The sequence below is a fragment of the Erythrolamprus reginae genome, chromosome Z, assembly GCF_031021105.1.
Source record: "Erythrolamprus reginae isolate rEryReg1 chromosome Z, rEryReg1.hap1, whole genome shotgun sequence".
NCBI classification, from domain to species: Eukaryota; Metazoa; Chordata; class Lepidosauria; order Squamata; family Dipsadidae; genus Erythrolamprus; species Erythrolamprus reginae.
In genome coordinates this window covers 8,007,053-8,016,283 of record NC_091963.1, presented here as the reverse complement: position 1 = coordinate 8,016,283, position 9,231 = coordinate 8,007,053, and the positions used below count along the sequence as shown (strand labels likewise).

The following is a 9,231-nucleotide window of genomic DNA, read 5'->3' as shown; positions in this document are numbered from 1 at the left end:
ATTGTTCAAGATAAGCAACAACAGGATTTTTTAAAAAGAAAGAGAGAGGGGGGGAGGGGGAAAGACAGGGTGAAAAATAGTGACTTAGGGAAAGATTCTGATAACCAGGATAGATTTCAATAATTTCAAAACAGCATGACTGTGGCTTGTGAGTGAAGGTGGGTTATGTTTGTAATAAATATCAAATTATACTTGTAGGAAAGTCATTTGTCCTCGGCTTCCTTCTAGGAAAACAGGGATGGAGAATAAGGAAGGAAGGAAGGAAGGAAGGGAAAAGGAAGGAAGGGAAAAGGAAGGAAGGAAGGAAGGGAAAAGAAAGGAAGGAAGGGAAAGGTAGGAAGGAAGGAAGGAAGGGAAAAGGAAGGAAGGAAGGAAGGAAGGAAAGAAGGAAGGAAGGGAAAAGGAAGGAAGGAAGGGAAAAGGAAGGAAGGAAGAGAAAAGGAAGGAAGGAAGGAAGGGGGAAGGAAGGGGGAAGGAAGGGGGAGTGAGGGAAGGGAGTGAGGGGAAGGGAGGGAGGGAGGGAGGCGAGGGAGGAAACAAGGAAGGGAGGAGGGAGGGTAAGTTGTGTGGCAGAATTGAGTTTGGGGAGAAAGTTCTAGCTGGGATTTTTTTTTAAATGAATAATGGAGCCACTGATGAAAAAAAGAGAGGGAGATAAATCAATTCTTATCAAAATGGGAATGGGGGAGGGAATGAGATTCCGAAAAGCATAGTGATCAAAAATGAAGGTGTCCTAATCCCTCTCCAACAACTCTGGAAATTATACCCCATGATTCCCAGCCATACCCAATAGGTGGCTACTGGCTATTCCTCTACTTTGCAATCTGGAACAGGGGACTGTGGAAATAGGTTTGGTGGTAGGGAATTTTAGTTCAACATCCAACTCTTAGCTGGACAATTTCACAACTGCTATCACAGCAAGCAGAATGAGATTTTTCCACCCTTCCTTTGCCTATAGATCATCTAGACCAGCGGTTCTCAAGCTGGGGTTTCCGACCCCTTTGGGAGTCAAAAGACCCTTTCACAGGGGTCACCTAAGACCATCGGAAAGCACATATTTTTAGGAACCGAGACATGGCTCCTCTATCTATCCCCAGGTGGGTCCACCACATGCAAATAGACTAGCGGCAAAAAAAAAAAAAATCTGTTCCATGATATTTTGAACTTCTGAGCAGGCACAGAAGCTGATATTTCTGGCACTGTGCATGCGTCACCCTCTTGGTTTTGCCTCTCTCTTTTTTTTTTGCAATTTATTTTTTTAAAAAAGGCACTGCGCATGAATGTGCAAAGTGCACATAGGCCCACATGGTGCGGCCATGTAGGGCAGGAGGAAGTGAATAGGCAGCGAGGTAAGTTAGAACCTGCCCCTGAGGTTCCTAATAATTTTATTATTTTATGGTTGGGGGTAACCACAACACGAGGAACTGTATTAAAGAGTTGTGGCATTAGGAACCACTGATCTAGACCACCTGGATCTCAACCTGTGGCTCATAGATGCTTCAGGGGAGGCCACAATGTGGTGCTTTCTAGTACAGTGGTACCTCTACCTAAGAACACCTCTACTTGCGAACTTTTCTAGATAAGAACCAGGTGTTCAAGATTTTTTTGCCTCTTCTCAAGAACCATTTTCCACTTACAAACCCGAGCCTCTGAAACTGTAACCGGAAAAGGCAGGGAGAAGCCTTTGTGGGCCCTCTCTAGGAATCTCCTGGGAGGAAACAGGGCCAGAAAAGGCAGGGAGAAGCCTCCGTGGGGCCCCTATAGGAATCTCCTGGGAGGAAACAGGGCTGGGAAAGGCAGGAAGAAGCCTCCGTGGGGCCTCTCTAGGAATCTCCTGAGAGGAAACAGGGCCAGAAAGGTGGGGAGAAGCCTCCGTGGGGCCTCTCTAGGAATCTCCTGGGTGGAAACAGGGCCGGGAAAGGCAGGGAGAAGCCTCTGTGGGGCCTCTCTAGGAATCTCCTGGGAGGAAACATGGCCTCCGCCCTTCCTGTGGTTTCTCCAATCACACGCATTATTTGCTTTTACATTGATTCCTATAGGAAAAAATGCTTCTTCTTACAAACGTTTCTACTTAAGAACCTGGTCACGGAATGAATTAAGTTTGTACATAGAGGTACAAACTTTACTTTAAATCTTGACTTAAGTCTTGGTCTGTGACCATGGTTCATTGCCACAAGTGGCATTTAAAGGGACTCCATGGTGAAGAAAATGCTGAGAACCACTGATGTAGTCCACAGGGAAGGAATCTACTACACTACCAACAGGTAACCATGCAGATTCTGTTTGAAAACCCCCATCAAGCAGAGCCTCCCTTAACCTAGGGAGACCATTCCTCTGCTTAACAGCTGCTTACCACCTAGGAGGTCTCTCTATTCTTCAGCTTTTTTTCCTCCTCCTTTAAATCTCACCTTTTAGTCTTTGTCTTCAATCGCAACAGGTGACAAGTTTGCCCTCTCTTTCATAATGGTGTGTAACAGTTATGAGAAACGGGCCCTTTATTGCCAAAACTCCCACGCTTTGCCACATTTGGGATAGCCAAATGGAAGGAAACCAGGCATGATTAGGAACTGTTGAATGACAGCCAGCATCGTTAGAGCACTGGGGGAAAAAAACTAAGGTCTGCTTGATCAAGGTGGTTTTGTGAAAGCACCTGGTATTACACAGACAAGCTGTACATTATGTCTACTGCAGAATTGCTGAACTTTATTGGAAGAAAATGGATGCTGGAAAGTTATTATAGGGAGAGGTTTTGGAAAGGAAGGAAGGAGGGAGGGAAGGAGGAAGGGAGGAAGGAAGAAAGGGAGGAAGGGAGGAAGGGAGGAAGGAAGGAAGGTAAAACTAGGATGTTGAAATGCATTACTATACTGTATTCTCTAGTTTCACCAATGAACTTAATACCAGCTCATTTATTGCTATTTTCAGCTTTGTTTAATGAACAAGTTTTCTTTGCTGGCATCAGGAATGTAAAAGAAGATGAGCAATTATTTCTTTTCAGCAGAACATATGGAAAAGTTTGCAACTCAAGACTGGTGAGTCAGTTCCTTTGCCAACTCCTTGTATTATCTGACATCCTTGTAGCTAAAATTTGGGGAAGGGTCACAGACCAGTTAATTGACTGGGATGAGGTAGGACAGTCAAATGATGAAGTGGAAAGAAGAAAATAGGATGAATGCTCACCTACCCTTATTTTCATACAACCTTGATCAATTTTTTTTAAAAAAAATAAAAAGTAATGTAAGTTACCTTATATAACATCGTACAATTTGTCCATTTAACATGGGAATTCCTACCTTTTTTGGTTCGGGGAGCACATTTAAAATTTTGAAAATGTTTCATAGGCATGCATGCAGATCAGCTACCATAAAGGTCAGTCATCAAACATCAATTTCTCTAAAAAGCAAAATTGGTCAGATTGTCCCCTGACATCTCCTCCACCTTGACAAGACTTCTCTGGGGCACCTATAGGTCCTTTATGACTTTTGGGGGGGGGATTTTACCCCCCCTTTCTAAGCAAAGCACCCACAATAGCATTGGTTTTTATTTAAATTTCTAAATTTCTATGGCTTTAGAGGTGATGTAGGACTCAGAGGTATTCTCGGGAGTAAAGATCATGTCTAGAACAGGTGTGTTGCTTTGCAGTGTTTCTTTTCCCTTCCTCTTCCTCCCTATTTAAAAATTGATGGACACCCTGCAAAATGTAATAATGAATCTAAATTCATTGATCAGATACTCATCAATTTTGTGACCCCTAATAAGACTCTCTTTCTCTTATTGGTGGTGGTATTATTATTATTATTATTATTATTATTGTTGTTGTTGTTATTATTATTATTATTATTATTATTATTATTATTATTATTATTATTATTTTGTATGTTCACCGAGAGCTCATGCACTGGAGACAAATTCTTTGAGTATGTAATCACATTTGCCCAATTAAAGCATTCCTTTCCCTTATATTCATTTAATGACTGTTCAAAGTTACAACATCACTGAAGAAAGTGATTTATGACAGTTTTTCCACACTTACAATTGTTGCAGCACCCCCATGATCACTTGATCAAAATACGGTTGCTGCGTAATTGGTTTCTATTTATGTCAGTTGCAGGATCCCAGGAGGTCATGGGATCACTTTTTGTGACCTTCTGACAAGCAAAGTCAACGAGGAAGCCAGATTCGCTTAACAATTGTGTTACTAACAATTCCAGTAAACATTGCATTGGCATCCTTCAGCATGGTATCATACTCTGGATTCAGTAACTTCAGTAAACAACTATGGTAATAAAGGTCATAAAATGGGGAAAATCCACTTAACAATTGTCTGACTTAGCAATCAAATTTTTAGGCTCAATTGTGGTTGCAAGTCGAACCACATTCTATTCTATTCTGATTCTATTCTATTCATCTAATCTATTTATTTTATTTATTTATTTATTTTGTTCAATCTAGTCTAGTCTATTCAGTCCAGTCTGGTCCGGTCCAGTCAATATTCTATCTATTCCGTTCCAAGGTTCCATAGAACTTTAGTACCCTGAAGAATAGATTGAATTAGTTTGTTAAGATCTGGTTAACAAGACCTGCTGTAATTTTCTTTCTTTCTTTCTTTCTTTCTTTCTTTCTTTCTTTCTTTTTCTTTCTCTTTCTTTCTCTCTCTCTCTTTCTTTCTTTCTTCTTTGGACTTTTTGGATGAAGCAGATGGCTGCTTCTGACACTAGGTACTTCAAAATGCAGCGGTCATATTACTGCCCTGCTGACGGATTTCCACTGTATCTATTCTAAGAATTCATTATAAAGGATCATATTATCGACAAGGTCTTGAGAAACAAGAGGTATTTCATGGGTCAAAACAACCTGTTTACATCTACTGATTTTGAAAACATTTCATTTCTCCTTCATAAATTATGTTTCTAAGAGAAATTCAAACAACGGAGGTCTTGTGTTGTGGGCTTGATTCAACATGACCTCAGATTCTTTCTTTTTTTAAAGAAATAGGCAGATTTCAAAACGCATCCTGACTGTCTTGAGCAAGTAGGGAAAAATGAATAATCTGTGCTTTCCAATGAGATTTTCATCCACTCCCTCCCCCTTTGACTGACTCAACACCAAATTGTTAAGACCGGCTTCTTTGGGTGAATTTATTTGATCCTTTCTCTTTCTCTGAATGTCATACTCATAATCTCCTCTTGTTGAAATGTCTTTCTATGGAAGTCTCCCTAGAACAGGTCTTCTGCCCCCCCCAAAATGGAGCTAGGAGCTTTAGCTATTTTCTTAAGGATAGACATCCCCTATACTTCCTTTATATAACACTGGAGAAACCAATGAGTTTAGTCCACTGGCAGAAATAAAATTAGTTGCTCAAATGGCCAAGGTCATTAATTAAGTACAACATTTGTTTCTGATTCCAACGCTTTCATTCTTTTATTCTTCCTTGGCTTCTGTATCTGACTACATTTTCTTTCTGTCCTAAACTTATTTAAGTGGCAATGTTACACGCAGAGATTATGAGACAAAAAAAATGGCAATTGTCTTTTCTAGCCCAGTTGTTGGGACAAAAAAGAAAAAAAAGACTGGAGCTCAAACATAAATGAGTGTGTTGACCAGAGAAACATAAAATCTGTAGAATTATTTTAAAAAATTACTGAGGTTATTAAATTCAACCCTTGCTTAGCTCAGCAACTATAATTAACTATCCCCAAAAACTGTTTATCCAGTTTTATCCCTTAAATACGTGAAGGAGAGTCCACCCATCTTGATGGTTAGTTATCATTATCCAACCACTTCTTCATTGACTACAGATAGTCCTCGATTTACAACCATTCATTTAATGATTATTCAAAGTTCTGGCACTAAAAAGAGTGACTTATGACCGTTCTTCACATTTATGACGACTGCAGCACTCTCATAGTCACATGATCAAAATTCAGACACTTGGCAACTGACTCATGTTCACGACGGCTGCACTGTCCGAGGGTCATGTGATCCCCTTTTGGAAAGCAAAATCAATGGGGAAGCCAGATTCGTTTTACTACTCTGTTTCTAACAAGCACAGTGACTCGCTTAACAACTGTGGCAAGGAAGATTGCAAAATGGGGAAAAATTCTGGGTTAGCAACAGAAATTCTAGGCTGAATTGTAGTCATAAGCCAAGGACTAGCTGTCTTTCATGTTCCTTCATATCCGTTTCATATTTACATTTCTATGAAAGAAGCACCAAGAACACTGCGTTAATTACTTTATATGCAAGAGCAAGTCACTTGTATATAAAGCCATCCCCGTCTCCTTGTAGAACTGATGATGTTACCTAGCTGGGCAATGAAATGTTTGCAAGAAAACAACCAAGTTCAGAGAGCATCTAGCACTCCATTTATCCCACTAACCCGAGTCTTCCTTCTTGTTCTTTGACTTTTCCTTTTTTTCCCTATAAATCCCTCTTCAAATTTATTTATTTATTTTATTTATTCATTTGTCCAATACATAAATACATAGGAAGAAAATAGACATGTGATAATATAAAAAGAGGGTGAAGGTGAACTTAGAGGAGAGGATATATGAAAGGAAGAAAATATATATGATAAGTGAGAGAAAGGAAAGACAATTGGACAGGGGACGAAAGGCACACCAGTGCACTTATGTACGCCCCTTACTGGCCTCTTAGGAACCTGGAGAGGTCAATCGTGGATACTCTAAGGGAGAAGTGTTGGGGGTTAGGGGTTGACACAACTGCCTAGAAGTGGCCACAGTGTTTGATATTGAGGTTGTTCAGAACCAAGAGAAATAGTTCCTTTTTTTTATTATTTAGAAATTATATACAGTGGTACCTCAAGATACGAACCTCTCGTCTTACGAACAACTCGTGATACGAACCCGGGGTTCAGAAAAATTTTGCCTCTTCTTACGAACTTTTTTCGAGTTACGAACCGGCGTTCGGAGACTACTGGGAAGCCGTGAGGCTGTTTTAAAAGGTAACAGCCGGGCGGTGGGGCTTCCCAGAAGTCTCCCGAACACCGGTTCGTAACTCGAACAAAGTTCGTAAGTAGAGGCAAAATTTTGCTGAACCGCGGGTTCGGGGTTCGGGGGGGTGCTGGCAAGCCCCCCAGGCCGGCTGCGACCTTTTAAAACACCCGCGCCGCTTCGCAGCTGTCTCCTGAAGCCGAACGCGGAAGTTCGGCTTTGCCGTTCGGCTTCAGGAGACAGCTGGGAAGCCGCGCGGCTGTTTTAAAAGGTCGCAGCCGGCCTGGGGGGCTTCCCAGCACCCCCCCCGAACCCTGAACCTGGGTTCGGGGGGGTGCTGGGAAGCCCCCCAGGCCGGCTGTCACCTTTTAAAACAGCCGCGTGGCTTCCCAGCAGTCGCCGAAAGCCGTTTTTTTTGCGGGGTTTTTTTTGGTTGCACGGATTAATTGACTTTACATTGTTTCCTATGGGAAACAATGTTTCGTCTTACGAACCTTTCGTCTTACGAACCTCCTCCTTGCACCAATTAAGTTCGTATCATGAGGTATTACTGTACATGATTATGAGGCTTTAAATTGCATTTGATTTTTTTTTTTTTGTAGCTGCAGCGCCTTGCTGGCTTATATTCAGCTTCTAATTGGCTCCAGTTCCAAAACCTTTTATACAAATATTGTTAAAAAGCCAGCAACTTTTCTATGCAAGTCCATTTTCTTTCTGTTTCCAAGGGAAGGGCTTTGCAATTGATAAATGCGTTTCTGTAATTTCCAGTCCATTTCTTTAACTTATCAAGATCACTTTGAGTTATGTCATATGCCCTAGACAATGCTGGTTGTTAAAACCACTCAGCAGTGGGAAGCATAATTTGGGTGGTTAAGTTCGAGGTGACAGATTGCATAACTCCTCTTTCTCCTGGGCACAGCATTAGGAAGCCATTCAACCCACCTGTTATTGACGGTTATTAGTAAGATAATAACACTAATGTGTTATATAAATATAGAGGTATGAAATATAAATGAATAATACGTATTAACAGTTGTCCTATTTCTTTTGGTCCGCTCCAACAAATGAAGCACCACTTGGATGATTGCACGGTGCAAGGGAAAAACATAAGGAACAAATCTTCAGGATCTTGACCTGAAAAAGCTGGTTATATTAGATTTTTTTTTAAAAAAAATAATAATCCTGACTTTATAAGTAACTATAGCTGGTTAAAGTACACGATACTCTTCCTGCTTATCCTCCCCAGGATAGCAGCCCTCTGAAATGGTTTGGGCTGGGAGATAATAACTAGCACAAAGTCTTTGGAGAGGGGCGGCATACAAATCTAATAAATAATAATAATCATATTCAGTGGGCTTTCATGGCTTAGGCAGGATTAGAACTCACAATCTCCTCATGTGTATATCAAAGCCACCTAGCCCTTTTTCATGCCTGAGGCGGGATTGGAACTCGTGGTCTCCTGGTGATTGGCCCAAAGTCATCTAGCCCACTTTCATAACTAAAGTAGGACTAGAACTCACAGCCTCGTGGTTTTTAGCCTGATAACTAATAAACCAAGCTGTCTTACGATGGAAGCGGGAAATATTGTTTGCAAAGAGTTTCCCCTAACCTCATGCTTGGGATAGAAAAGGTTTTTTCTCTTTTCTCTTATCACACAATACTAGGACGAGGGGGCTCTCCCTAAAGCTCAAAGGTAAGAAAGTGAGGACAAATCAAGGGAAATATTTCTTCACCCAGAGTGTTGAATCCTTGCTGGAAGAAGGACTGCACTCTTGTGGTGACTAACGGTTCTTTATTAACAATGAATAACGGTTACAGAACTAAACCAAAGACAACATGGCCGTGCCTGGCAGCTATATATATACCGGGCTGCCAGGCTCAGCCAACCAATCACATTAAGGTATTCTCCCGCCCAAGGAATATGGGGCGGATACAAGGCTTAACTGTCCTCTGGACACAACACAGAGGGTCCTTGGTTTATGGAATTCACTTCCAGAAGAGGTCGTGACAGCTGTCAGCCTGGATAACTTCAAGGCAGGATTAGACAGGTTCATGGATGCCAAGATGGTTATTGAAACGGATGTCCATGTGCCGCCTCTATGTTGGTTGAAGCAGGCAGGATTCCCTTGTTGGGGGTCAAGGGAAAGGGAGGGTTTTGCCTTCTCTTTCTGCTCAAGATCCCCATGGACAATTGGTGGGCCACTGTGGGACACAGAATGCTGGACTCGATGGGCTTTGGCCCGATTCAGCATGGCTCCTCTTATGTTCTAATGTTCTTATG

At 41.5% G+C, this 9,231-nt stretch overlaps 1 protein-coding gene across 2 annotated transcripts in view; it reads right to left on the bottom strand.

Annotated features, from left to right (window-relative positions):
* Positions 1-9,231, bottom strand: part of LOC139154386 (sodium channel protein type 5 subunit alpha-like) — a 408,716-nt gene that overhangs the window by 58,397 nt on the left and 341,088 nt on the right. The window lies entirely within an intron of this gene.